The 27,124-nt window shown below is 33.3% G+C and overlaps 1 non-coding gene across 1 annotated transcript; it reads left to right on the top strand.

Moving 5' to 3' along the window:
* Positions 1 to 2,613: 2,613 nt before the first annotated feature.
* LOC111757149 (U1 spliceosomal RNA) lies at positions 2,614 to 2,778 on the top strand. Its single transcript, XR_002791519.1, has one exon. It is a non-coding gene; the product is annotated as a U1 spliceosomal RNA (small nuclear RNA).
* The last annotated feature ends 24,346 nt before the right edge of the window (positions 2,779 to 27,124 follow it).

Here is a 27,124-nt window from a genome sequence, read left to right on the forward strand (position 1 = left end):
TTTTGCCTTCTAGATGACTGTAAAACCAGCATCATAGGAAAGATGCTAAGTTCAGCTGCCAGTTTGAACAATAGCCAGACCCCCTTGAATTACCATTGAAATACCCTCTGAGTCCCTAACTAAGTACTGTGATAACTAAGACTGTGAACCAAGACCTAGAAATGCAAATCTTGGTAAACCAATTTCTTATCCAACCAGTTTCAAGCAACATGGCTGGGGAAGTTCTTTTCAAAGCAGTCATTGAATTTGCACTGTAGAGCTTGCAAAGGAAGGGGTCTTGCTGATTCCTGAGATCCCCTCAAAGCATCTTCCTTATTGTCCTGATGAAAAGTAATTGGATTTTTTCTTCTTTCTTTGTTTCTTTCTTTCTTTCCTTTTTTTTCTTTCTGTACTTGGTATCGAACTCACAACCTTGCTCTTGTCAGGCAGGTGCTTATGCTGCTGAGCTAAATCCCTCTCCTGCAATTGGCTTTTTTAATACTCATTTTTACAGCAGTGAACTTCTGCACAGCTCCAACTTTCCAGGTCCTTCCTTTCTGGGGAATTTTAACTTTTCAAATGGGATTTTTGCTTGTGATTATCAGAATAAACCTGACTAAAAGATACCAATGGCACACATGTCATAAACTGAATGGTGGACTGCACTGAAACTTCCTCTGCCTATTACTTAGTCTAACACCCTTAATCTCAGTATCCAACAAAGTCTCAGGACTTGAACAAAATGTAGGCAGCTTTTCTGCCAGAGCCTAACACATATACCGAGTCCCATTGCCAATGGTTTACTCATTTTCAAGTGAAGTCTTCTGAGCCTGGTCTTTACCATCTGCCTTTTTATCAGCATTATGGTTTTTTAAGCTCTGACTAGGGTGTAGCATGAAGTATGACTTAGAGCATTTTATACCTTCTCTAACAGAGATTTCCAAATTCCTCCTGAAAGTCAGTTTGACAGTCTTCTTAACAACATCATCAGGCTAAGTCCTGCAATGACTCTACTTCTCCAGCACTAAAAGCTGTCTTAATCACATTCTCATTGCATGGTGTAAGTATCTGATATCAACAAACTGAAAGAGGTGAATTTGTTATTATTCATCTTTTTCCCTAGAGATTTCTGCCCATAGTTGTCTGGTTTCCCAGCAGAAACATTCTGGTGAAAGGACCTAATACAGGGAAAAACTGCTTACACTATTGCAGCTAGAAAGCAGAAAGCACCCGAGGAACAGGGAGGGATGGCATATTTTACCAGCTCACACCACAACCAGTGATCTGTCTCTTCTAGCCAGACCCTACTTCCTAATATGAAATTTAGCCCACATGATTCAATGACCTCTCAAAAAACCTACTTAGGAGTGTTTGAGGCTTTAGAAGGACACCTAGATATTAATCATATCAAAGTTCTCCTTACTCCTGATGCTTTTCTGCTATAAATAGTTATTTGCTAGTGTCATACTACTAACATTTGTCTGCCACTATGCGTATTCTGAATGGAAGAGTTGAACTGATGTGGTAACTTACTCTATCATAATATTTGGGGAATATACATAGGCATGGTTAGTCCAAGAGCACTCTCTTTGTGGGAGTTATTTGCTCGTAAGAAGCAGGCACTTTATCTCCAAAAACGTTCGACTCTGCTGACAGAATAGGAGAGATCTTGTATTTCAAAGTGTTATGAACAGGCATTTTTTCCTAATTTTGAAAGTCGACAATAGCAATTTGGCTTTTTTAAAACTAGATTTGTGCCAATTATTAACAAAGATGCTAATTAGGCTAATTTGGTTACTCTTTTCATTTATAAATCTAACCAAAACTTCAGTGTGGAAAAAATATACACATCCTTAAGAAAATTTCATAAACTAGAATATGCCTAATTGTTTCTTATGAAACATCCAGCAAAAACAGAAAAATGAAATTCAGATTTTAGATAATGAAATTATCAAATGTAACATATAATATAATGAAAAGTATTATTTTTGAGAAATAAAAGAAACAGTGAACATAATGAAAAAATGAGACTGCCAAAACTGATGCTTTTTTACAAAAAAATTGAAATAATTCATTATAGCAGCAGTATACCCCCACAAAAGTAGAGTATATATTGCAAGTCAAAGAAAACTCATCCATAAAGAAAGTGCTGAAACATTATTAAAAAGAGTGTGTTCAGAAATTAGTAATTTTGTTTAAATATCTAAGTAAATATTAACTGCATAAATAATAATCATGCCCTTGTTGGTTATTAAAATCAAAGTATACCTAAAATCTAGAAATATAACATTTTTTGCAGAAGGTGATATTCTAGTCCTGCATTACTAAGAGAAGTGTAAAACTGTTGAATAACTGTAGAATTTGCTAAATGTGGATGTTGACATTTTGTGTAAATATAGCATAAAATTCCTAAAGCTCCCAGTCAATAAAAGCTAAAGGAATAGAGTATGAAAGAAAAATATAAATGAAACAGCACAATAAATACCATTCAATACATGGGTGGCAAAAATAAGTCTTAGTCATACTTGTGATTACTATAAATTTACATTGATTAAATGATCCAGTTAAAAGACAATGATTGCAGACTGAATAAAAAAATGAAATACAATTTTATAGTGCTTAAAATAAATATGTATACTTACCTGGCAAGGAAGATACCATGATAATGAACGTGGTTTTCCTAGGGCGAGTCTTATTCATTGTACTCCAGGTGTGCTGACCCCTGAAATTACCCCCAAATGTGGAAAATTCAACTGCATAATTTGTGGTACTGAGAGACTGCATTCACATTGTCCCCTGAAAAAAATACATATGAAATTTTTAATTCCAGAGAAAGATCAAAATTAATAAATGGCAGAAGTTATATCAGGCAAATACCAACCAAATGAAAGCTAATATATTAATCTGGCAAAAGATAATAAATATGTGAGTATATGAAAAGTATAATTAATAATCATTATCTCAAGGACTTGACAATTTTAAAGTATACATGATTTTCAACCACATAGAGAAAGTTATTAAGCTAGACTATGTAATAATTCATAAAACAGTGCTGAATTTTTACAAAATAGGTATCATGGGGATCACATTATTTCATCATATATAGGCTAAGTTAGAAACTTGAAGTTATTAAAAGTTTAAACAAATGGTTTGAGGAGAAATGCTTAATGTGAAAAATGACAAATCTATGTCAAATTCCATATTTGATGTAATTAAAAGTTTAAATTGTGTGTATGTGCATATGTGTGAGCATAATTTGAGGATCTGAGTCTCAGAGTCACATAGAAGAACAAAGGGTAGCTATAACCATGACCTGATGATCAAGAACCAGATGTTAAATTCATATATAATTCATCAGTAACATACTAAGCATTGTTTAAGGATAACTAGATAGTATTGTAAGTAGTAAAAAAATCTTCCAGAAATAGACCATCATATGTTAGAAATGACTTACAAAGGAGCTGGCTTTGGAGATCAGTGGCTATCGTATAGAATATTCAACAAATTATGATTGAACAGTTGATTATGCATTTAAGAAATATGACCTGTATCATAAATATAATAGCTTTCTGGTTTATTAAAAGTAAATATGCAAAGCAGCTTCAAAACTTTAAAACCTTTTAAAATGTTTATGACCCAATATAGGGAAGAATTTAGTAAATAACATACCAACAGTACAATTGACAAGAAATTTTTGATAAATTTGTCTACATAACATTCAGCAACTACAATAAAAATTAAATGGGAAATAACAAATTGTAACAGATGCAACAATAAGAAAGTAATTGACATTTTATTAAAATGAGCAAAAATTATGCAATTATTCCACGGACTGGGAACACAGAAGACCAATGCATATACGAAGCATATCTACAAAAAAGAGATACATACCACAGGACTAGGAAATTCCAGTCCTATCAGTACTCTCTAGGGAAACTCCTTACACCTTTTCACAAGAAATTAGGTATATCCCTGTTTGAAGTAGAAAAATAATAAGTTTAAAAAATAAACAATATCAATCAAAAGAAATACTGAAAACAGGTGGAGGAAGAAATATAAAAACCAACAAGTGTCTGGAAACAGGAGACAGGAAAAACAGTGTGTGACATATTACAGAATGGGATCATATGCCAAGTCTCAAAAAATGACCCAAAATATAGGTATCAACAAGAAAGAAATATACAATCAAGAATAAACATAAAGTCAAGTAAAAATAGTAACAAGAAAACCTTAATACTAGACCAAAACAAAGGAAAAACAAATCTCAGAGGCTAACTCAACATGTGACTCAATTTGTATTAAATTGAAAAGTACACAAAATTAAACAACATATTAATTAGGGATTTGAATGTGTTTTAGAAACTGAATAGGAGCCAGGCATGGTGGCTCACACCTGTAATCCCAGTACTTGGAAGGTTGAAACAGGAATATCTCTTTGAGCTGGAGGCCAGGCTTACTTACAAAGTGAGTTCAAGCCCAGCCTGAATTGCATAGGGAAAGCCTGTTTCAAACACAAAACAAAACAAAACAAAACAAAACCCTCAGCAGCAGCAGCAGCAGCAACAACAACAGCAACAAGAACAACAAAAAGCACATTGAATGGGAATGATAAATGAAAAAACAATCTAGTCATAATTGTAAGAAGAAGAATTAAAATAGAGGGAAGTGGGTTTAGAAGGAACATAGCATGGAGCTTCAATATTCAGTCAGTGTTAATAACATAAGCTAGGAATGAAAAAGGAGGTTAAATTAATTTTGATTTTTCATGGGTTTATGTGTATAAATTATTTTAGTTAATGCATTTTGAATTTACATTTACAACAAAATTATTTGGGATTTATAGAGCTTTCATATATTTACATATGTACAATCTCCCACACTATGCACTCCTTTACAGGAGTTTACTTGTTACAATCATTGTACCTACACTGATATGTTACTATCACCTAAAGTTCTTAGCTCATTTTTGGTTCAGTCTTGCTATTGTTTATTCTATGAGTTTAGATAAAGGTATAATGACATGTGTCCACCATTATAGTACCATGCAGAATAAATCATTGCCATAAAGATTCTATGTGCTCTATTTATTCTACCTTATTCCCTCCTAACTCCTAAAAATCACTAATATTTTTAATATCTCTTCAGTTTTGATTTTTCCAGAATGTCATGGAGTTAGAATCATACAGCATAGTCTTTTTGAGATTGACTTTCTTCACACAGGAATATGTATTTAGGTTTCCTCTATGCTCCTAGATTGATAGCTTAGTGCATTTTAGCCCTGAATAGTACTGCATTGTCTGAATGTACTACAGTTTATTCATCCATTCATCTACTAAATAACAATATCATTTATTCCATGTTTGGCAATTATGAATAAAACTGCTTTTAAAAATCCATGAACAGATTTTGTGTGGACATACTTTCAGTTCATTTGTATAAATAATAAGTGCTGTTACTGCTAGATTGTACAGTAAAGGTATTTTTTAGATGACTACGAAACTGTCTTCAAAAATGGCTGTATTACTTTTCATTCTCATAAATAATGAGTGCTATTTTCTGTTGGCCCAAATTCTTACTAGCATGAATGTTGTGAGTGTTTTTATAATAGTTGTAGAGAAACCTTTGTAATACGCAATGCCCAATGACATTATATAGAATGTCTTGTCTTTGGTTACCTGCCATCCATATTTCTTTATGGAGATTATTTAGAAGTTTTGCCTACTTTTAAATTTGTTGTTCATGTTCTAATTGAGCTTTAAGTATGTTTTGCAAATTTTGGAAAATATCTTTTATCAGATATTGCTTTCACAAATGCTTTCTCCCAAAATATGTTTGGGTTTTCATTTTCTTGATACTGTCTTTCACACAGTAAGAATTTTTCTATGTATTGTTTTTATATTTTTCTCACTGAAAATTTTAAAAAGAGTTTTCTTATTAGAGCTGCATTTTAGCATTTTAATTTCTTCTTGAACATCACTTTTTATCTTGTTTTGAGAAGTGTAAAATGCTATAACAAGACTTAATTTTTTACAGCTTGCCCTTTATCACAATGCACATACTGTACTTCATTTCAATTGTACAGAAAAAAATACTCCAGTTTTCTGTTATGCTATCTTGGTGTCTTGACATATAATAATGCTTCATGAAAGGGGCAAGGGATGTGCAGGAGTTATCTTTACAGCTAAACATAGCACAATACACTAGCAAGCTAATTTGCCTAGGTCTATGGTAAAACATTCAGTCAAGGAAAGTATTGCTGCTTCATAAAATCTCAGACATTGTACCACGGATATTATTCATTTCACAATTTTTCTTACTGTATCCCTATAAAGGACAGAATAGAAATTCTGAATGGCTTATACTGAGTATCAAAAGAAAGGAAAATTGCTGGAAAAGTCAAGGATTTTTTAACCTTCCTTTTGAGTAATATAGTAAGCCATTCAAATAAGTAGGTTCTCTGCACTCTACACATGTAGACTTCCATGGATGAAGTCCTTTCTCTATAAGTAGCCAACTTGCTGTCAGCTCCAATATCAGATCCTTCAAAATCAGTGTTTCCATAATGAATCCCCACCTAGCATGACCACCTCCTTTACTGTTCAGAAATCATTGAACACCTAGAGCAGATCAGAGCTGGTTCTCACCCTAGTGAAGATACTGACAGTAGCCAATTGTGTGTAATTATATGTAGACAACTGTGTTCTTGAAACTCAATGAGGGCAAAGAGAGATGAATTTCTAACACAGTGTTAAGAGCATAAAGGATAGTTCCTTGTTTATCAAGTCATTTGGATTGGATAGCATGTCACTACTTAGCATTTGGACAACAAACCATTCAAAAATCTTTATTTTGTCTAAGTTATACAGCCAAAGAGAGAGCTTATTTGTACATTTGGTGTTTTTTTTTGTTGTTTGTTTGTTTGCTTATGCATTTGCTGGATTTAGGACAATAAGTGTAAATCCTTTGCTCTTTAAAACAAGCAGTTTTTGCCCTCCGTATAAAGTTGCCATTAGTTGAATCAACCCCATTTGAGAATTCAGTTATTGCAACTTACTCAATATTGTTTGTATGTGTGTTTCATGTTCAAACTAGTTGGAGTACTGAAACATCTGAGGTTTGGGCCTCTTTATTTTTTGGGTCAGAAACATGAATGGGTTTTTTTCTTAAGGGAAATATAGGTGTCTATAAGTTAGATACCATTTAAGATTTAATGGATATAAGGTTTGGATTTTGGTTAACTTTTTAGTTTGATAAGATATAAATTGGCTCAAACTACTGGCCTATTTGATTTAACTTAATAACTATGAAATTTTAATGCATATCCGTTGTAGTCTCACCATGATAACTTGGTAAATCAGAACAATATCCTGTTAGCTTCTTTCTGGGCCAGCCGTCACATGCCACCTGTCCCTCTCCAAGGCCTTAGGGCCTCAACACTGTGGAGAACTATAAAAAGTTTCAACATCCAGCACCACCTGCAACATTGCAAGGTCTATTGGCCCAATTTTTCTGCTTTGGTTGATGATAATCCATAGTTGAACTGCACAGTGTTGCAATAATGAAAGAACATTTTTATGGACAGTTTTCTGGCACTGTAGATTTTTACTAATGAACAAAGTAGAGTAACCTTTTTGTCTTTGCCATTGTTTTTAATGAAGTTTTATTTATTTTGATTTATTTTATTTTGTTTTCCCTTTAAGAAGACAGACAAGCAGGAATTCTTCGTGTGCATACATTGTAGTAAATATATTATGTTTTATTGCAAAAAAGACAGTGATAGATTTGGTTAATTTTCATCAAATATTCACTTTCCTTTCCCTATATTTCTGAAAGAAAAATATATTTTCCTGTTCCATGAATGCCAGACACTCTATTAATGTAACTTACATTGGCTAATGAAATGTGACCGGAAGTGACAATGTGCTGGTTCTGGAACTAGCCATAAGAAGTATCCAGTTTCTCTTTGGCATCCTGAGAACTTCTAATTTCTTCAGTGAGAAAAAGATACTTTAGGGGGTTGCTGACCTTAACAATGAATGTGGCACAAATTTAAGCTTGACACAAAGCTTAAAACAAAGCCACTCTAGACAAACTTCTTGCCCAGCAGCAAGAAATAAATGTTAGAAATTAGGGATAGTTTGCCATGTAGCATTGTGTAACAATAGATGATGAATACAAGCATTATCTACAATTTTGAAATCATCTTGATTAATATATATAATTGATGTACCATCCCATTCATCCCTGTACACAGTTTACCTTTTTTTTTTTTGCTGCATTCATACCATATGGTTACTCTCATCACAATTTAAGTTTAGAACATTTTATCAACCCAATAGGTAGACTACGTATATTGCTAAGGAATCAGCTTATCAGTTTCAACAAAGAGAAACATGCAGCTTATCAGTAACAAACTTCTCTGGTGTTTTGTAATGGGTAACTAAATGGGGATGATATTTTCATTTCAAAAACATTGTGTATGATTCTTATTAGCTAGATATCTCAGGAAATGACCCATGTAGTCATTGTGTGTGAAGTCAAAGAGTCTTTCACTAAAAAGAGAAACTCTGTTAGGTATTCTCCTGGTCTTGAGTACTGGGAGCAAAAGATAATAAAGATAATATACAGCCATAAAGCAGGAAGAAATATACATACTTCTGTGGTTTCTTGTGTATACATCTAGGAAATTTTAAATGAATAATTATGCTGAACAATGGCACCAAGAATGGAGGGAAAATTCTGTGCATGTTGACTTTTCAGGGTCACCTTGCATCTTTGAATATGCAACACTAACTGCAACTTCAATGCCCAAGATCTGTTTGCATTTTGTCTTCTTCCTTTTTTTTTTATAATTTTCCCCAGTGACTTTCCTCTTGCAAGTAATAAGCTTAATTATTTCTATAATGGAAAGATTCCAGTTCCTAGGAGCAGATTTTTTGTTTAAAACGCGTTGCAGGTATAAGAAAATCAAACTGAGTCATGACCAAAGGAGTTGTATTAGAAGTATCCAAATGAACATTTAAAGATGAGAAATATATAAAAAGATACACTTTTGAAAAAGATGTTAATACTGGCTGCTAACAACCAGGATAGGGCCAGGGAGAATAAATTAATGTGGTAAAGCCATAGCAAAATAACTGATGTTCATGCAGTTCTTTTGTTTCTATTTTTGTTTTGCTTGTTTATGCAATTTTCACTGCACTAGTTTAAGCCATGTTGGGTAAGTTATGCAACAATTACCCAGAGAACTTCTTTATTTTGCAGCCACAGCCTTTAGATATACTTTGCATGCATTGTATTTTTATTTATATTTTAAAAGAGTTAAGCTAATCTTTTCAGCTTTTTGATTTTGCTAAGTTATTCTATACCTATAAATTCTGAAGTAAATGTTTTGCATGGCCCATTCTAACTCTTACTGTCTAATGAAGCTCTAATATTTTATAAAAGGCCCATTTTATTTAGCAAAATAATAATACAAATTTCCGAGTGTATTTTACAGACACTGATCTTATTTGACCTAATGTCCAATACCTTCATAAAACCAGCTCTTATTTTTTTCAGACATTATTTGGCTGAAATTGATCTGTAGTGATTTTAATTAATTCCTTAGGAGTTTCTGACCCTAAAAACTTACAGCATTCTTACTTTCATGGATAACTAGCAAAATCATCTCCACATAGCACGATCTTTCTTTTCTTGATTATTTAGTGGCTATTGGAGAGTCAATGATCAGCTCTTTGTATACAGGAAAGGTAAATCATTACCGTTAGCTCATTCTATTTCTTTACTTCATGAGAGGGAGGAGATGTATGCTTGGTGACTTACATTCTAGTGCAAGTTTGAATCTTCCTTGTCAGTTTGTAAGAGCTTGTTGTGCTTTTGTGATTTTGATTGTGGCTAAAAGACAAACTAGGGTATTCTAAGTTTTAATATGTTTTTAATTTGACCTGGCCTTTTGATGTTGATAGTGCTTTTCTCTGAAAGACAATATGGTATTGAAGAATGTAACTCTAACTGGGGAATATATGTATGTAATCCACATAAGCCTAGCATCCATGTGGATGATACTTAAGATATTTTTTTTTTGGTACCAAGCATCAAATTCAGGACTTTGTGTGTGCTGGCAAGGACTTGTGTTGTTGAGCTATATCCCCAGCCCCGAATATCTGTTGTTCAGTGTTTCCAGAAAATAAAAGAAATGCGTATACAATATTTGAAGCCTGATGTATATTTATGTTAAATTACTGATTGAACTTGTTTTCTCATTTATAGATCCATTTACTTTTACTACGTCTATATGACTCAGTTTGAAATTACAATATATTATATTTTCAGATTGATTGGAACATACTTTGACAGTATTTGATGATTTATTTCTTTGTCCCAAATAAGTTCTCCTTTAGTCATTCCCAAATAATATGTAAGTATAAAGGTGAGTTTAGGAACTCTCCACCTGCCGAGGGTCTCAAGAAATTGGCCTGTAAGTGATTAACTTGGGAATTTGATTTTAATAAAAACTAAAGGAATAGGAATGTTAAATGTGGAGAAATTGTATGTGAATTAATCTCACTGGAATTTTTCAGCAGTGGATTCTAAAATTTTAATTATTTAAACTAACAAAACCCTATATTTAAGAATTATTTATAATAATGAAATAATTACATTGAAATATCCAAGCAGTCCATTTCTTCTCAGCATGCATGCATTAAGTTAGAAAATACACTGATTTTTCTTCTAACTATAACTGAAGGAAAGGTCACAGTTTCAAAAGTGTCTCATGCCAGCAAGATTCTTGCTTAGAATATATCTTTTTATATTTAGTAAAAACAAAATATGTGAGATGTTGAACGAATGTATCATTTTGGCTTTAATTTCCCAACTGAAAGAATAACAAGTTACATAATAATTTTTGACATATTAAAAATCTTCTATTTTAGTAAATCTTATGAATTTCACAACAAGTCTATTTTATGCTCTATGATGTGTGAGCTGATAATTGTTGTTAAATATCACTTCAAGTTTCTTTCTCAATATGCATGCATACATACATCGTACTTAGGTAAGCTTTCCTGGGACTTGAGGAAACCCAGTCTTGAATACTTGATAAATATTCTGCTCAAAGTTGTAAGGTGTGACAGCTAGTATAGACATGCAATAAGGAGGCTTCTAAATCCTACTAAGAACATAATAAAAAGGAAATAGGTTGGCAAAATAATTTCTACTATTATAAATAAGCATTTTTCAACACGGTGTCAGATATGTATTTTATTGACAATATTTATCTAATTTTCATGACAAATCTTAAGTTTTGAATTCTTAACTTTCTGTAAACTTGATGATGTTTGAGTTCAGAGAATTGAAATAATTTTGTTGAAAATAAAGCGCTACTAAGGGCCAGTGCCAAAATGGGTGTCTATCTTTTCTTAACTCGAAAGTCCTGATTTTATATACTGTCCTGATTTTATATACTGTATGTACTCTCCTCATGGGGGAGAACTAGAAGTATGGGACCTAAACAATGTGACTAAAGTCATAGTAAATTTTTGTGACTACAAAAAGTACTAGCAGATTTTTCTAATACATTTAAATCTTCAAATCTCATACTCAAACTGTATGAAGTATTTTTTATCAGTTTTCACTGAGTTTCCTTTTATGAATCTATACATTGTTCAATCAGCAGGTAGACCATTCTTTGAAATAAGTGGTCATTGGATTCATAGTGTGCAGATGACTTTGTCAAGGTCTTTGTGATCTGTAAATTTTTTCTAAGTTTAAGCCTCCTGAAATCTCATACTCCACAGTTTTCTTCAATGATACCCACACTGAAGCCCACAGAGACATATGTGTTGTGAAGGCAGAAGACAGGAAGCAAATAAAAAAAAGTGAGAGATCAAAGAAGAGAATGATTAAGGATTGACTCAAGATGCTGAATATACTACAAGCGAATATTCATTCTCTTCTCTCAGGAGGATAACATTGCTTTTGGCAGAATATATTACAATCGCAACGTTAGATACCTAACATAGTACAGAAAACAGCACGTTCTTTGGAGTCTGATGATTACAGTTATGCTTTTGATTATCATAGTTATGCTGATGATTACAGTTATGCTTTTAATTATCATAGTAATTATGATAATATAACAGCAGTAGCTATCATGTTCTGATTACCAGCTCAATGTCAGACACTCTTCTGAGTATTTTACACATGTTATCTCTGTCTTTCACTAATTTTGTAAAGTATATACAACTAATAGCTTCATTTTAAAGCATGGAAACTGAGATTGAGAATGGTTAAGGAGTATCTCAAAGTCACACAGGAAATTGACTAAATCGTAATTCTTTCTCTGACATTCTAACTCTAGAACAAGTTATTTCAGCTAACTCTGAGAGAGAGACCACCAGAGGGACAGAAGCCGAAGAAATTCCAGATCCTTAACATGTTATTTGATAAGAGCATGGTTTATTTTTTCTTCTGTGGTAGTCAGCTTCTTAAAAAGCAGTTTCCTTAAAAAGCAATAAGTCTTCACCTGGGCCTACCAAAGCCCAGTAGATAACTAAATGCAGAATAAAGCTAGAGCTTCTTTCATTATCTCAAATTTTGAGTCAGAAAATTGTTCAGATATTCATAAATTTTTGTTAATCCTTTATGGAATGTCTAAGAGTCAGCAAAATGAGGTAGATTAGCCCTAAATTTACATAACCTATTTCGTCACCCTTCAAATTTGAGGACAAAAAAGATAAGAGATTTACAAGGACATTCAACTATCAATTAGTGCCCAGAAGTCTGCAGTCATTGTCTTAAACTTGTGATCACCTTGTATTCAATCAGAGCCTCCAAATATCTGAAAGTGCCCGAAACAAAATCATTATCTAATGGAAACCTGATTGTCCCCTGAAGCAATAAGAACTGGTGCTATCTTTCAAACCAGAATTGATATAATGATCATTTAGACCCTAACTCACCAAGAAAAATCCACCTTGTTCTTTTGTGAATGCAGCAGTGTGATTCCCTTTATCAGAGCTGTGTCCCCATCAGCTGCTCAAGCTGAGTACCTTCACTACTTTCTCTTTCTATATCTTTCCAGTAAATCTGCCTATATTTCACATTGATTTTCCTTAAATGCATTCTGTGACAGGAGTTAATGAACTTGTGGAAAATGCTGGTGAGTTGAGCTCCCTGTCTACTTGTTGGGAGAACTTATTGTATTCCCTTTGATGATAGTGAGCTCAATTCTGATGCATTATGTAGAAGCTGTGTGACTTGGAGACAGTATTTACTTCTCAGAGCCTTGGTCTATTTACATCTGAAATTAAAGGGATTCCATGAGATGGTACACAGTAAAACACCTAGCAGCAAAGTGGTCATAGTAAAGTCTCAATCAATATATTGTCCTTTTTTTCTAGCCTAGTTGCTGCTCTGTACTAGGTCTTCTCAAATTCACAGAATCCTCTGGGGTGCATTTGAAAAATACATGCCAACATTTCTTATGCTTAAGGGCATTCAGTTCATAGCTGTAAATTTTGTATGGTTAAATATGCAAAATAAAATTTTAATGCCATTTTCTATCAAGTAACAGTAAAAAGAAATTACAAAGTACCCTTTGAATTCTGAACAGATGTAGCTTTCTGGCTGTCTGCATCAATAACATCACGAATATGTCAACCAAATATATAAATGTGACTGAAGCATATCCCACATCATTCAATCCAATTTGCAAATATTTTATTTCATGCATTTATAATGTATGAATTTTCAACTTCCAGAAAATATCTGAAATGAGCAAAAGTATTAGTAATGTAGGGACATCTATTCATTGTGTTTTCAGAGTAGCATCAACTAGCATTACTAGCATCAAGTGCTAGTAAATGTATGCACATAACCATATGCATGAAAGGATATATATACCCACGTGCATTCAAATGTCTATAGGTTTGCCTAGAAAAGATCAAGCCAACATAAATATTTCCTCAGAGTACACACTGACTCTTCTTAAATGCACCAGTCAGAATTTTCTTTATGTGAGGGAGAGGGTGACCAGGAATGAGACAAATTCTTCTCCTTTTCTAATTAATATTTGAAAAACTGTTATGCCTCCTACAAGTTTATAAAGGAAGGAAGAAAAAAGCATTTTGGGCATGTTCTTTCCACAGTTTGATACTTAAAAGTGGACAGTGCATTGATCTAATCACCCACCAAATATTTATCAATTACCTATTATGCAAAGAACAGAGTCTAAGAAACACTCATCTGTGGCTGACCAAGTAATAAAGAGGTGGTTAAGTCATAAGACATAAGTTCTATAACTTATCCTTTAATGTGTATTTGAATTATTGGTGGAATTTTGTTACAATGTGAACTGATTCATTTGTGTGTTGGGATATTATACATTTCAAACACATTTCTAGGTTATGCTGAAGCTGCTGGACTGGATAAATTCAGGGCAAATGGGTAGCCCTGGCCTTGTTTAAGGAAGAGCTCTTCCTTTGGTTGATTTAACTAACAAATTTCTAGGTTATGTTGCTGCTGCTGGATAGTTTTGTTACTTTTGCTTAAGTGGCAAAATTATAATCCATATTGTACATTTGCAATCTTATCATCTACTTAAATATCAAACTGATAATTCTTATTCATCCCAGGTTCCTTTCATCAAAATTTCTGAATAGCAATCAGAATTGTTTGAAGGTGGTAATTACAAATGCTAACTCCCCTTAGTGGTACCCATGAATGCTGAAGTTTGAAAATCACCAAAGTAAAAGTGACTAGAAATCATTCATATGTGTGAAGGAAGCCATAGGTCCTCAAATTGCTGTAGGTCACTGGATGTTCAAACTTCAAGAATTTAGTATTGAACTGAAAGAAGTGGAAATATTAATGTTCTGGTTCTCAGACCAATTAAATTGGGAACTTTAGTGATGAGTTTTAGGGTTCTGGATTGTTTAAGAATCTTCCCAGGTGATTCTAATGAACAGACAGGGCTTAGAACTATGACTATGACTAGAGACCAAACTGACCTTGTATGTAAACTTAGGGAAAATATTTATCTAAAAAGAAATTGTGGCGTTAATAGGAGATTTTCTGTGGTTGCTTTACTTTTTGAGCCCTTTACAATAAGCACTATTCCTGCTCAGAGTACCTATACTGCTTTTGTTCCCTCAGCTATCCAAAATTATCTATTGTGGTGATCCAGTGATCCTTGTATCCTTTTCCAGGCTTTCTCCATTTATCAGATATGAGCCTGCTCAGATATCCCATCTACTGTGAGCCAATTTCTTTTGTTTCTTTTCTTTCCTCTTTGGTAAGATGCTCCTTTAACCTAGTTCAAAAAATCTTGCAGGCATTCCTTAAGTGAGAAATTTTAGAGATGATGGTTGGAATAATGTATTTATGCTTCAGATGAATAGTCATCTATACCAATAATGGGTAGCCCTGGCCTTGCCTAAGAAAGGACTTTTCCTTTGGTTGATTTAAATATAAAGGTTTATTTTATTCATCATAAATGCTATATAACAATCTAAGATATTCTGTGGGTTTTTAAAGAAAGAAAATATGAAACATGATGAAATCATTTTTTTTATTTAAAGACAGAAGAAAAAACAGAAAGGACATAAAAAACAATGCATTCAAAGGGTACAAATAATACAGTATTTCTAGAAAAAAATATATACAGTACAAAATCACCAGTTAATAGGTTACATATTATCTTCCCAGAAACAGTTGTCCATATCACTGAATTAAAGCATATAAAGTGAACATTCACATAGTGAAATTGGAGACAGTTCCATTCAATGATCCAACAAAAGCTCAGTTATATAGTTTTCCATCCTTCACACTCGAACATACCTGCGGTTATATCCCTTAGTCCACCTTACTTTCCTCTCTTTTTTACAGTAACAATTAGACTTTTTGGGTTTTATTACTCTCATGGTTCTTATTACTTTTTTGAAGAGAATAAAACCAAATGTGACTAAGCAAAACAGAGTCAGGTAGAACGAAGGGTGGGCATAGCACGTGATGCAAAAATAGAATACCAGGTGATCAAAACTGGTTACCATTGTGCCTCTTGCTATTTTTAAATTGAGTTGTCTATATCATCAGGTATAATAGAATTGATCAAAAAAGCACAGAACAAAACCAATAAAACCTACACTGAGGACCTTACAGGACTTCAAAAAAAAAAAAAAAGGATAATAGTCAATCCATATTGAGCATCATAGTATATCTTATTGCCTTCAAAGTGATTGCCTATACCCTCAAACTTGATACTGTCAAACAAAATAGAATATATAATAATCAGACAGAACAAGATGGGGAGAGCAATACTAGGGTTCAAGTCAGGTTAATAGGACAACAAAAAAGTTACTATAATATGTCCCATTATTTTTTAATTTAATTTTCCCTTAATTAAAAAAATGAGAGAAAATAGATTAATTTCAAAATAGGGGGGGAGATTGAGATAAGAGAGGACATTGTAATAGAACAACACAGGGCAGAACCGAGCAATTCAAGCATCATTGTGTTTCACCACCAGATAATCTAACATAATAGTAGTCCCCATAGTGCCTCTTTCCTTAAATTATTTGAGTGTTACTTCACATGCTATAATATCAAGCATATCTAGACAGTGTGAAGCCTTTCAAGAGAATGCAAGAATTACAGGGTATTTAGAACCTGCTAATAGAAAACAAACAATGTTTTCTATATTATCTCTTTGCCTATAAATAATTTTGTTTATACTATAGCATATAGTGAAATATAGTAAGATACAACATGTTAAAACCAGTGAAAACAGATGTACTTCAGCTTGATGGGACTTCAAAACAAGACAATATTAAATCAGCACTACCTTTTATGTTGTGTTGCTTTCTTCAAAATAGCTATTTGTGCTATCATAGATACTATAATCGAACAATTCAGGTTAAAACTATTGCAGTTAATGAGTGAAAACATTATATGGCTTCAAACCAATATGACTGGGAATCATGATTACCGCATACTTCTATGTATTCTTATCATTTCTTACACTAGGCAAACTATTCGTTATTTATACATGTGTGTTTGATTTATTTCACTTATGAGTATGGTCTCAAGCTGCGTCCATATATTTATAAATGTCTCAATGCAGTCATTCTTTATAGGTGAGTAGTACTCCGTTGTACAAAAATACCACAACTTTTTTATCCATTGTTCAGTCAATGGACACTTAGGTCACTTCCAAGATCTGGCTATTCCAAATTTTGCAGCTATATACATGAGTGCACATATATAACTGTGGTATGATGCTAACAGTAGTTACTTTTGTTATGAAAAAGGGACTTAGCAAAAAACTTTTTTGGTCTTTTGAAACAGGCTCTCACCATGCAGTTCGGGCTGGTTTTGAACTCACTTTGTAGCCCATGATAGTCTTGAACTCACAATATTCCTCTTGTCTCAGCCTTATGAATTCTTTGAATCCAAGTGTGATCCAACGTACCTGGCAGTATTTTTTTTAAATGTGCTTTTATAATCGTGAGAAAGTGGAACAAGTCTTTAATCAGAGACTATAATCAAGCATGGATAAAAAAAGATACACAGATATGAGAAATTGACTATGTCCAGAAGGAAACTGTTAAATCAACATCAATTAATATTTATTGAGCACCTACTGGGTGGATAACACCTCCTGGCAATCTGAAAAATGGCATGGAATACACATTTACAACATATAATTAGCAGGGACTGTTTTGACTGTTTAAATTCATTTTAGCAAGGATAAGAAAGCAAGGCTGCCTATAATTTAATCTCATTAAAACCGATTTCTAGAGAGACTTGCTCAGATGAGTAAAATATAAACCACATTGAAAAAATACTTTTTATTATGCTAATGATTGCCACACATAACACACAGGTGAGACGAAGTATTTCAAGTATAAAAGTCTAAAATTTCAGTTTAGCAACCCATTTCCAGAGCAAATGCAAAATCTAGTACACCACATGAGATTTTCCTCACCTATATTTGTGAATATTGTTGGTTTTATCCTCTGGGCTAAGGTTAATTATGTGAATATATATGTATATCACTAAAATATGCAGAAAAGGAAATGAGAACTGTACCATAGCTTTCGCATAGTTGTCATTCTTACTTCCTGGCACTCAGGGATGACAAATTATACATTTATGGTTTTTCTATTTTGAAAATAGTGACAAGGTTTGAGTCATGTGCTATAATTTCCTGAAAAAATTGGCTAGTGTATTTCTGTGTAACTTCAATGAAATAGAGTGAAGAATGTAGGTTATGTCAATATGAACAGTGTCAGGATTATTTATACTAGAAAAATTAAGCTTGAGAAAGATTTTCTGAAAATTTCATAAGTACTAAGTTACCCTAGGATACAGAAACTTAGCATACTGCTCAAATTTCAAAGAATTGAAATATGGGAAGATTCCCACATTAATCAATTCATTTGACCAGCTTTTAGTATTTTAGTTGGACATAGCTCAGTTATTACGTGGAGAAATAATCAATTTTGCAGATATATTATTTCATGTATTTTTCAAATATACATTACCTTCTTCCAGAAAATATCCAAGGTACTAACTTTGTCTGCTTAGAAAAATAAATTAAGAAAATTTTTATATGTTGTTAGCACTCTAGGTTGTCTGTGGCCTGCCCCATACCCATTCCATGAAAATAATGCATTGAAGTATCCTGGAAAGACATAGTCCCAATACTTTGGAATATGTCTTGAATTTTATTAGAATTATGATTTGCTTTATTCCTGTGAAAGTATGCTTATATGCATAGTTTGAATGTATTCTCTCTAAAGGTGAGAAACTTTTCACAGATGAAGAAATATGTTGCATGAATTTACTAAAAAGTTGAATATTCTTTTTCACCATTATGTTTCTTAAAGCAAATTTTGTGGGGGGTTATAGTACAAATTCAAAATATTGTACCTAAACTTAGTAATTACTAGGCAATTAATATTTCAAGACCAAATGGACATAGAGAAATGGACATTGTCAGAAAAAAGGGAAGAAGAAAGAAAGAAGGAAGAAAAGAAGGACAGAGAAAAGAAAGAAGCTAAGATTTATGGAATATATATCTCTAAGCTTGACTTCTGCATATCAATTTCACAGGTCCTCATGTTTTCACAAGATATTCTGGTTAGAAATAATTAAACTGAATAAAATTTTAGGGAAACATTTGCATATTTCCTGTGCACTTCTGTCAGTTACTAACTTAAAAGTAACAATTGTGACATAGGTTCTAGAATAATGGAATGAAAAAGTTTTCCATGGAAACCAAGTGTTTGCATGTACTGAGAGAACAAAGACATTTGATAGTCTCTGTACTGCACATTTGATGATATGCAAATAGTGTCCAATACCCTTGCTACATAGAGAAAATGTCTCCTGCTAGATAAAAGGCAGATTTGTTCTGTTAGTGTAATAAAAATATTGTCTCCCTTCAGGAAAAGAGGCACACATGCTTATTGTCCATTTAAAGTATTTAGGTTCCTTAATTTCTGTGCTCCTTTCTTAGAATGCAATGCATCATCTAGGCAAATGTACCCCGGCTCTCTTCACCCTCAGGAATTGGGTTTCAGAGACTACAAAAATGTTTTACTCTGAGTACTGCTACAGCTGTGAATAATAAATTATTTTTTATCATTCTGAAAGGAAAGTTTCATATATTTTGCTAGACTAGCATTTTAACTTCTAAGGAAGGTAAAATCTGAGATTGTCAAAGTTACAAACAAACAACTGAATGTCAGAACAAGGCATATGAGAAGTATGCAGTCCAACACATCAATATATTAAAGGCCCTGAGAAATCCTATAGTAAGGACAGCTTTTACACATTTATTAATCTGGGTTTTCTAAAACATGTTGCATATTTTTTGGAATTAAGGGAAGAAACTGTGCCTTAAGCAAAGTCTCAACTGCATAACGTTCTTATAAATGAAGAAACAGGATGTAAAATTTAATTTTCTTCCCCAAATTTGGAGATGGTTATCCATATAATCATGGTTATTATACTTTATATACAAATGTAACCCCAAAACTTCATGCGTCATAGGTGGGGTTTTGGGAGATGATTGGGTCATGGGACTATGATACTCACCAGTGAATTTGATTAGTCCTCTGGGTTTAGAGCCAAATGTGATGTTGGAAGATAAAGCCTGTTTGGAAGAAGTTGGACACTACAGTCATAATTTAGAAGGATCTACCTCCTTCTCTCTTCCCTTGTTCTCCCTCTCACTCTCTCCCTCTCCCTCTCCCTCCCCCCTCTTTCTCTCTGTGTCTGTCTCCTTTTTCTCTCTCTTTGTTTCCTGCCTTTTGTGTCATGAGCCGTTTTCATGTGACACGTTACTGTGCCGTGTCACTCTACCTTGGAGTTAACTGACTGTGGTGTGAAACATCTACAAAATGTGAGCCAAAATAAACCATTCCTCTTCAAGTTGTGAGTGTCCCATGTTGTGTGCCAAAGAAGAGAAAGTGATTAAGACAGTAAGTAAGGCATAAAACTTAACTTCAAATATGTTTATAATCACATTTTAGATTTAACAATCCTCCTCCCAAATTTCCCCAGATTTTTTCCTCCAACATTTGTGTGCCACTTGGCTTAAGTATTTTTACTTCCAATAACTGTGATCTTCAGGCTGAGGAGCATGAGAGTACAGAATCCTACATTATGGATGATTCTGATATATTTTGCTCTACTGTTTCTTTCTAGAATCAAGGAGAACCTATGTTCCCTTAGGCTTTTGCCCAACATTACACCATTGTTTGTTTATGTTCTGCTTTTCTTGATGTCTTTCTGGTTTCTTTTCTGTGAATACTTTATTTCAAAGTCCTTTATAAACAGATTTTCTTCTCTAGGTTGGCTCCTGTGGAACATGACCCAAGATGGAAATCTAATTATTTGAGTTAATAAAGCAAGTCTTTAAAATCTGAGAAAGATTTGTATAAATCCTTTTTACTTCTCAACTGAAAAAATCAGGATGGAACCTATTTTTTTTTAATCTATGCACAGTGCTAATTATACTTGGTAAATTTTAGAAAAAAAATCAAAAAACATTGTCTCAATGACTGTCACTACATTGAAGTATTAGATATGATTGACTAAAGTGGGTGAGATAGCACAAGTACAATTCATAAATATAACTGTCATCTAAAAGGTTTGTTGTGCTTATTCTCTTCAAGAAACTGTAGAATTTATAGAAATAAATGAGACAGTCTCTTCCTTCAGGAAAAATAGATCTGTTTTCAAAAGACAGGAGAAAGCCCTTTGCAATACAAAGAATATTGTTTCCAGAATCCATTCTGTTGCAAAACCAAAACATTGTAAAACATCTTAAAAGCACACTATTTACCAGGTACCAGATACTGTACTACATGCTGAATTAGAGGTGTGCTGGTGTATAGTTAGGAACCAGCCCAAAGCATCCTTGTTAAGGTGTTATTTTTTGCCAGTTTATGTAATGAAAATATTCCCATTTGTCTGATTTCGAGCCACTAAGTGGACATCAGCGGGATCTTGAAATTATTAAAAATGTAAAATTTAGCAAACATTGGCTTCAGCACAAGCCTAATTCACCCTTCCCTTGCCTGAGTATGTAGTATTGAATATGGCTTACTCCCAAATAAGGATGCAAGAAAATATAAAGTGCTTGAGAAAACAGAGGAGAGATGCCCTGAAATATACCCCAACAAATGACTTAAAAATATTGGAACAGACAAGGCTTTCAAAGGCATGACATTTTCTTCGAGATCAAAAGCATAAGAAAAAAACTAAGAAACTAAGATTGGTCTGGAAGTGAGAAAAGTTTCTTTTAAGTAGCTGAAAATAGTAGGGACAAGAATGAAAGTAGCAAGAAATGAGGATGGAAAGAGGATGGAATAGAATGTGTATAATGTTGTAGGACACAGCAAACAGTCATCAGCCTAAAGCACTCTCTACAAAATGTCAATAGGTGTTATGTAAAAAAAGAAAAAAAAAACCCTGCACAAATGTGTTTTGAATAAAGCTAGGCTATTCAGTGCTCAATAGTTTCCCTCACTGTTGCATTTCACAAACTCTTTAATTTATAATACAAAACTTTGTTCTCTCCATGTGAGGTATAACACACTTTTTTTCTGTAATTATAGAACCCCACCACACTTATTTTAGTGTATGTTCTGCTGAAGCGAACACTCCTCCACACTTATTTTTAGGATTATATCTCAGCAGTAGCATGCTAGGAAAGCAGTGTACATTGAGTACAGTAAAAAGTGCTTTTATAAGAACCTTGGGAAGGCACTGAAAGCCTTTAAGCAGCAGTGATGTACAACAGAAAATGTCGTATGTATATTTTCTTTCATTAAAGTGGTTCATTTTGAATTGGCTTTTCTATTAATTACTATACCTCGCATTTGATGATTACCTCAAAATTGTAAAAAAAAAAAGTCAAACAAAACACCTAAATGTATCTTAACAATTGAATTTAAGACAGTTTTACACATGAACTATACTGGAACAAAGTTTCCAGCTTTCATTTTCTTGGGCTCAACTAACTATTGTTTCTGAAAAACTTATGGGAAAAAACCTGTGCTCTCAATTTTTGGTCTATGTTTTGTGTGTCAGAATGAAACAATGGCAAAATGCTATCAATTTCTAGGAAATTTTATACTCTCAAATTTAAGGTGGAAATTGTAGTTCATATGATCAGATATTGCATAGTTTATCAAACTTCATTTGACATAAGGAATGAAGGAGGCAGGGACTGAGGTAAAGGAGCAATGGGAAAAAAGGTAGAAGAAAGATAAAACGAATCATTTAGCAACCTATAAGAGCTTGATAAATCGTGATATAATTAACAAACTTGTGATTTCTCTAGAAATTGTAACTCCAATTATTCTCTAGCTGAAGGCAAATTTCACTGCTCTAAGTTAGGAAACCATATAAATGGCCTAATTAATGTAATTTTCCTTATGTTCCACTAAGAAAACAAAAACAAATATGCAATTTTAAAAAATAAATAGCATGGTATAGACCAAATATTATGAATATTCGGTCAGTCTGAAGAACAAATATTGCACATTATGGATGCTTTTCAGCAACTGTATGAAGTTTAGGATGTTTTAATGAAAATATGATAGCTTTTTGAGATTTACAACTACATTATAATAAAGATAAAGAATTTCTTTCACAGGAACTAAAAATAATATACTTGATGAAATAGCATGGTGCAACTTGTAATGCTATGGGCTTGAGGAAATGAAGATGATTTTATTTTCTTGCCAGTTCTATAATCTCAGAAGAACTCCAACATTAAAATACCTATATTAAAAATTCCATATGCTAGTGGTAGAGAGGCATAATAATTATTTCCCATTTTGTCATTTAAAATTGATAAACTCTACAGCTCTAAATGATGTATAAGTCATTTCAACAGGTTGTCATATGTAATGTCTAATCACCATGTATAAAATGCATAATACAATGATTGATATGAATTTCCTTGTTTCTAGGGGTTCTACATTACTCCTTTACACTTAGCCATCAGCACTCTATTCTAATTTCAAGTAGAATAACTAAGGTGATTTTGGATTAAGGTGTTTTGGGGGTCAGCAGCAAAGAGTTGATTGAAGCTGGGCACTTTAATCACCATTATTTTGACTGAGATATCAAAAATACATTTTTTAAATTAAAAAAAGCCAGAAAAAGTAATTGGGAAAAACCCCTGGACTCCATCTTTTCTTTAAGGGAAAGAGAATCATAGCTTTGTATATACTTGACTAGCATGGTAAGCAGAATATTGATAGCTGAAGATGTACATATTCTGTAAACTTGGTGTAAGAGAGAAAAGAATCTGGCACTAAGGGGAGACTTTGTGTCAAAAAAGATAAAGAGAGAGAGAGAGAAAAAGACATCAAGCCCTCCAGAGAAAAGTCTCTTCTTTTTTTTAATTGCCTCATCTCAGTAAAAGCATGCCATTCCCTCAATTTCACAGGCTTGAAAACTGAAGATTCCTTTTACTCCTTCATCTCTTAGCAGCTAATGCATTAATCCAACACCAATGCTGCCAATTGCAAAATAGTGTACACCTCAAATTTTACTCTGGTCTAGCTCCCATCACATCTTGCCTGCAACCATGCAAAGTCTTATCAACCATATTACTCTAGTTCATTTTCTTCTACATTATAATATTACAAATGATACTTCACTAACTTTTTTTACTTGCAACAGCTTTTCACTTTTCAATGCTCTTTGTTAAGTATAAAATCATGATAAATGTCAGAACTAATCATGTGTACTATTTTCCATAGAAATGTAAATTTTTTCTCATGCTATTCCTCAAAAGCTGTTCTTGCTATAATTATACAGAATGCATTTCAACTTATGTATTGAATAAATCATTTCCTAATCCAAGGATTTCACAAATGCTTTTCTCATTGTCTGGGGATATTCTTCTGTTCCATCCTTCTATTTAACTCATCTGATTTGTTATTCTTTAAATAATGCCATATATTTTTTGACAGCACTTGTAAGACATTTAATTTTTGTTTGTATGATTCCCTATCTTTGGTCAGTTTCTATATCTGTACTTATTTAAAAATTTGTATGGACAGAAACTATGTTTGCTTTGTCTATTACCACATAAACAACTCCTAATTTGTAATGTTATACAGAATATAATGTTGTATTTGAAAATCTCAGTGACTTTAAGAAAGTATTTGGCATTTGAATGCTGGAAGCAAGAGTTCAGACTTCAGAGGTTAAAGAATATAATTAACAAATGAAAGATTGATAAAAGTAGGGTATAAAGGAGGAAATAAAGAGATGAAATTAGCCTTGCAAGTGACACTTGTAGATTATCTCTATTTCTGCACTTAATCAATAACAATTAGCAGCGATGAAACTCCCACATCTTATAAGTATTGGCATTGATTAACACTGGAAAGTTTATCTAGGCAGTAATTGTTCTGTTAATAAAATTGTTTCTTTGACTTTTAGGACTTAATCACTATAGAAAGAAAAAATGTTGCAGAGTCATGCCACTGAAAAATGAACATCTAGTTAAAAAATGGGATAAATACACTTGCGAAAGAACATATAGTAGAGTTAAATTCGATGCTAATGCTGAGCTTTACTAGCTCACAAAAATAAAAGCAAAAGAAAATACTGATAAATGGAAAATTGTAAAGAGTTTACAAGGAGAATAAAGGGTAGAAAACAGCATGAGTTACAAGGTCAATGACCATGATGTAATGTACTTACGAAAATATGATTCTAATTTTGCATTAGTTGAGTGAAACTTTCAACAAGAAAGTGTTTATCAACTTCTCTCAAAAGACAAACTAATATCAAATATCTCCTGTCTACTATTTATAATCTTTCAACTACCTGTGAAAATAATACTTATCAAAGCAAGTTCTTATAGTTATGTGATATAGAATAAAAGAATAGAAAAGGATAACAGGAAAAGAGAAGCTACAGAAGTAGTAAAAGATAAGAGAGCGGTTTACTGAATTTATAAAATAAAGGCATAATGTGTATGTTAGACAGGAGTTGCAAGGATAACAAGATTATAGGACTCTTATTTTACAGTATTATTTATAATGGTCACCAAAGGAATCAAATGCAAAGAAAGTTCAGGAAATTTGTTCACCCACTAAAGACCTCAGAAATCCAGCCAAATGCCTGAATCCCGTAGAAATAATCTTCATTAAGTCAGCTGAAGACGTAGAACCTATGACAATGCCTTCACAAGTCCATCTAGAGGCCTAGAACCTATGACAATGACTCATGCATGTCTGTTTCACAGATCTGTGATGGGAAGGCCAAAATGTCAGGGGTGGAAGCTAGAAAGTCTTGCAAGTGCAATGAAGGATAAGTGCCACTAGGTTAAGAGTTCTGTACTGGAACCAAGAAACAATACTCAAAAGAATGTCCAGGGCTCCACCCAAAATTACTATAACCATCCTCAGTGACAGTGAGCTCCCAGGTCCCTCTGAAGATGAGAAAACCTGAGTCCATAGCAGGAGGCCAGCATGACAAACTTTTTATGGAGTTGGAACAACACACATCTTCCCCTCCAGAGCCATGAAGCTATACTCAAAGTAAGGACTAGTGTTCCCCCAAAGTGAACCATAGCCTTTCCCAGGGACAAATTCCTGAGTTTCTCTGATGAGAACAGCCAAATTCATATTGGGAAAGCCAGCATGACAAACCCTTCCAGGAGAGCGAACAGCCCTGAACAACAACAATTCTTAGGAGAATACAAATGCTACTCTCTTCCTCTCTAATTCTCTGTTGTATTCTGCCAGCTTTCCTCAGGTGGGCCATCTACACTCAGCACCACACTGACTCAGTTCAACTGGTGTTTAAATTGACCACCAGTTTTTAATCCACCACAATGAACTAGACAGAAAGAGTAGATACAAACGCTTTTCAGACAGCAGAAATAGAGTTGGAGGGAGGACAATTTAGTTTCCCAAGAACGTGGTATAAACTGAGGAATGTGGAAAGGGAATATTTAAAATATTATTTGAGTTTGTGAATTAATTACATTTTTGCTTTTGGAATGTGTCTGTTAGATAAGATACTACTCAAGATTAACCTACAGAGTCATATATTTATTAATCTTACAAACCTTGATATGTCATCACTTAGTGGTTCTGTCTCAGAAAATGGGGAATACAGTCAACATTTCTCTAACTGCTCAGGACAAAGGTGTGTCAATGTTTTCTAAATAAAAATAACATTTTCATTTAAAAATGAATGCCCCAGTTGTATGTAATTCCTATTATTTAAAATAAAGAGAATAAATATGATAAATAAAACCAAGATTTGCCATAAGTTGAGTGCATTTATGCCCTATACCCTATTCATATGTTGGAGCCTTTTCCTCAGTGTGATGGTATTTGAAATAGGAAGCTTTGAGAAGTACCTAGTCCATGTAGGTGACACACTAACAAATAAAATTACTGACTATATAGGAAAGAAATTATACATATGAGAGAGATGATTCCTTTTAACACCCATGTGGAGGAGATAGATAAAACATGGTTGTCTTCAAACTAGAAACTGGGCCTTCACTAGGACCTGAATAAGTCAGAAAATTGACAATGGGCTTATGTAACAATATCTAGAACTTTGAGAAATATAAGTGTTGTTT

The sequence above is a fragment of the Cavia porcellus genome, unplaced genomic scaffold (assembly GCF_034190915.1).
Source record: "Cavia porcellus strain 051 isolate PalLab524CR breed Dunkin Hartley unplaced genomic scaffold, mCavPor4.1 scaffold_3, whole genome shotgun sequence".
NCBI classification, from domain to species: Eukaryota; Metazoa; Chordata; class Mammalia; order Rodentia; family Caviidae; genus Cavia; species Cavia porcellus.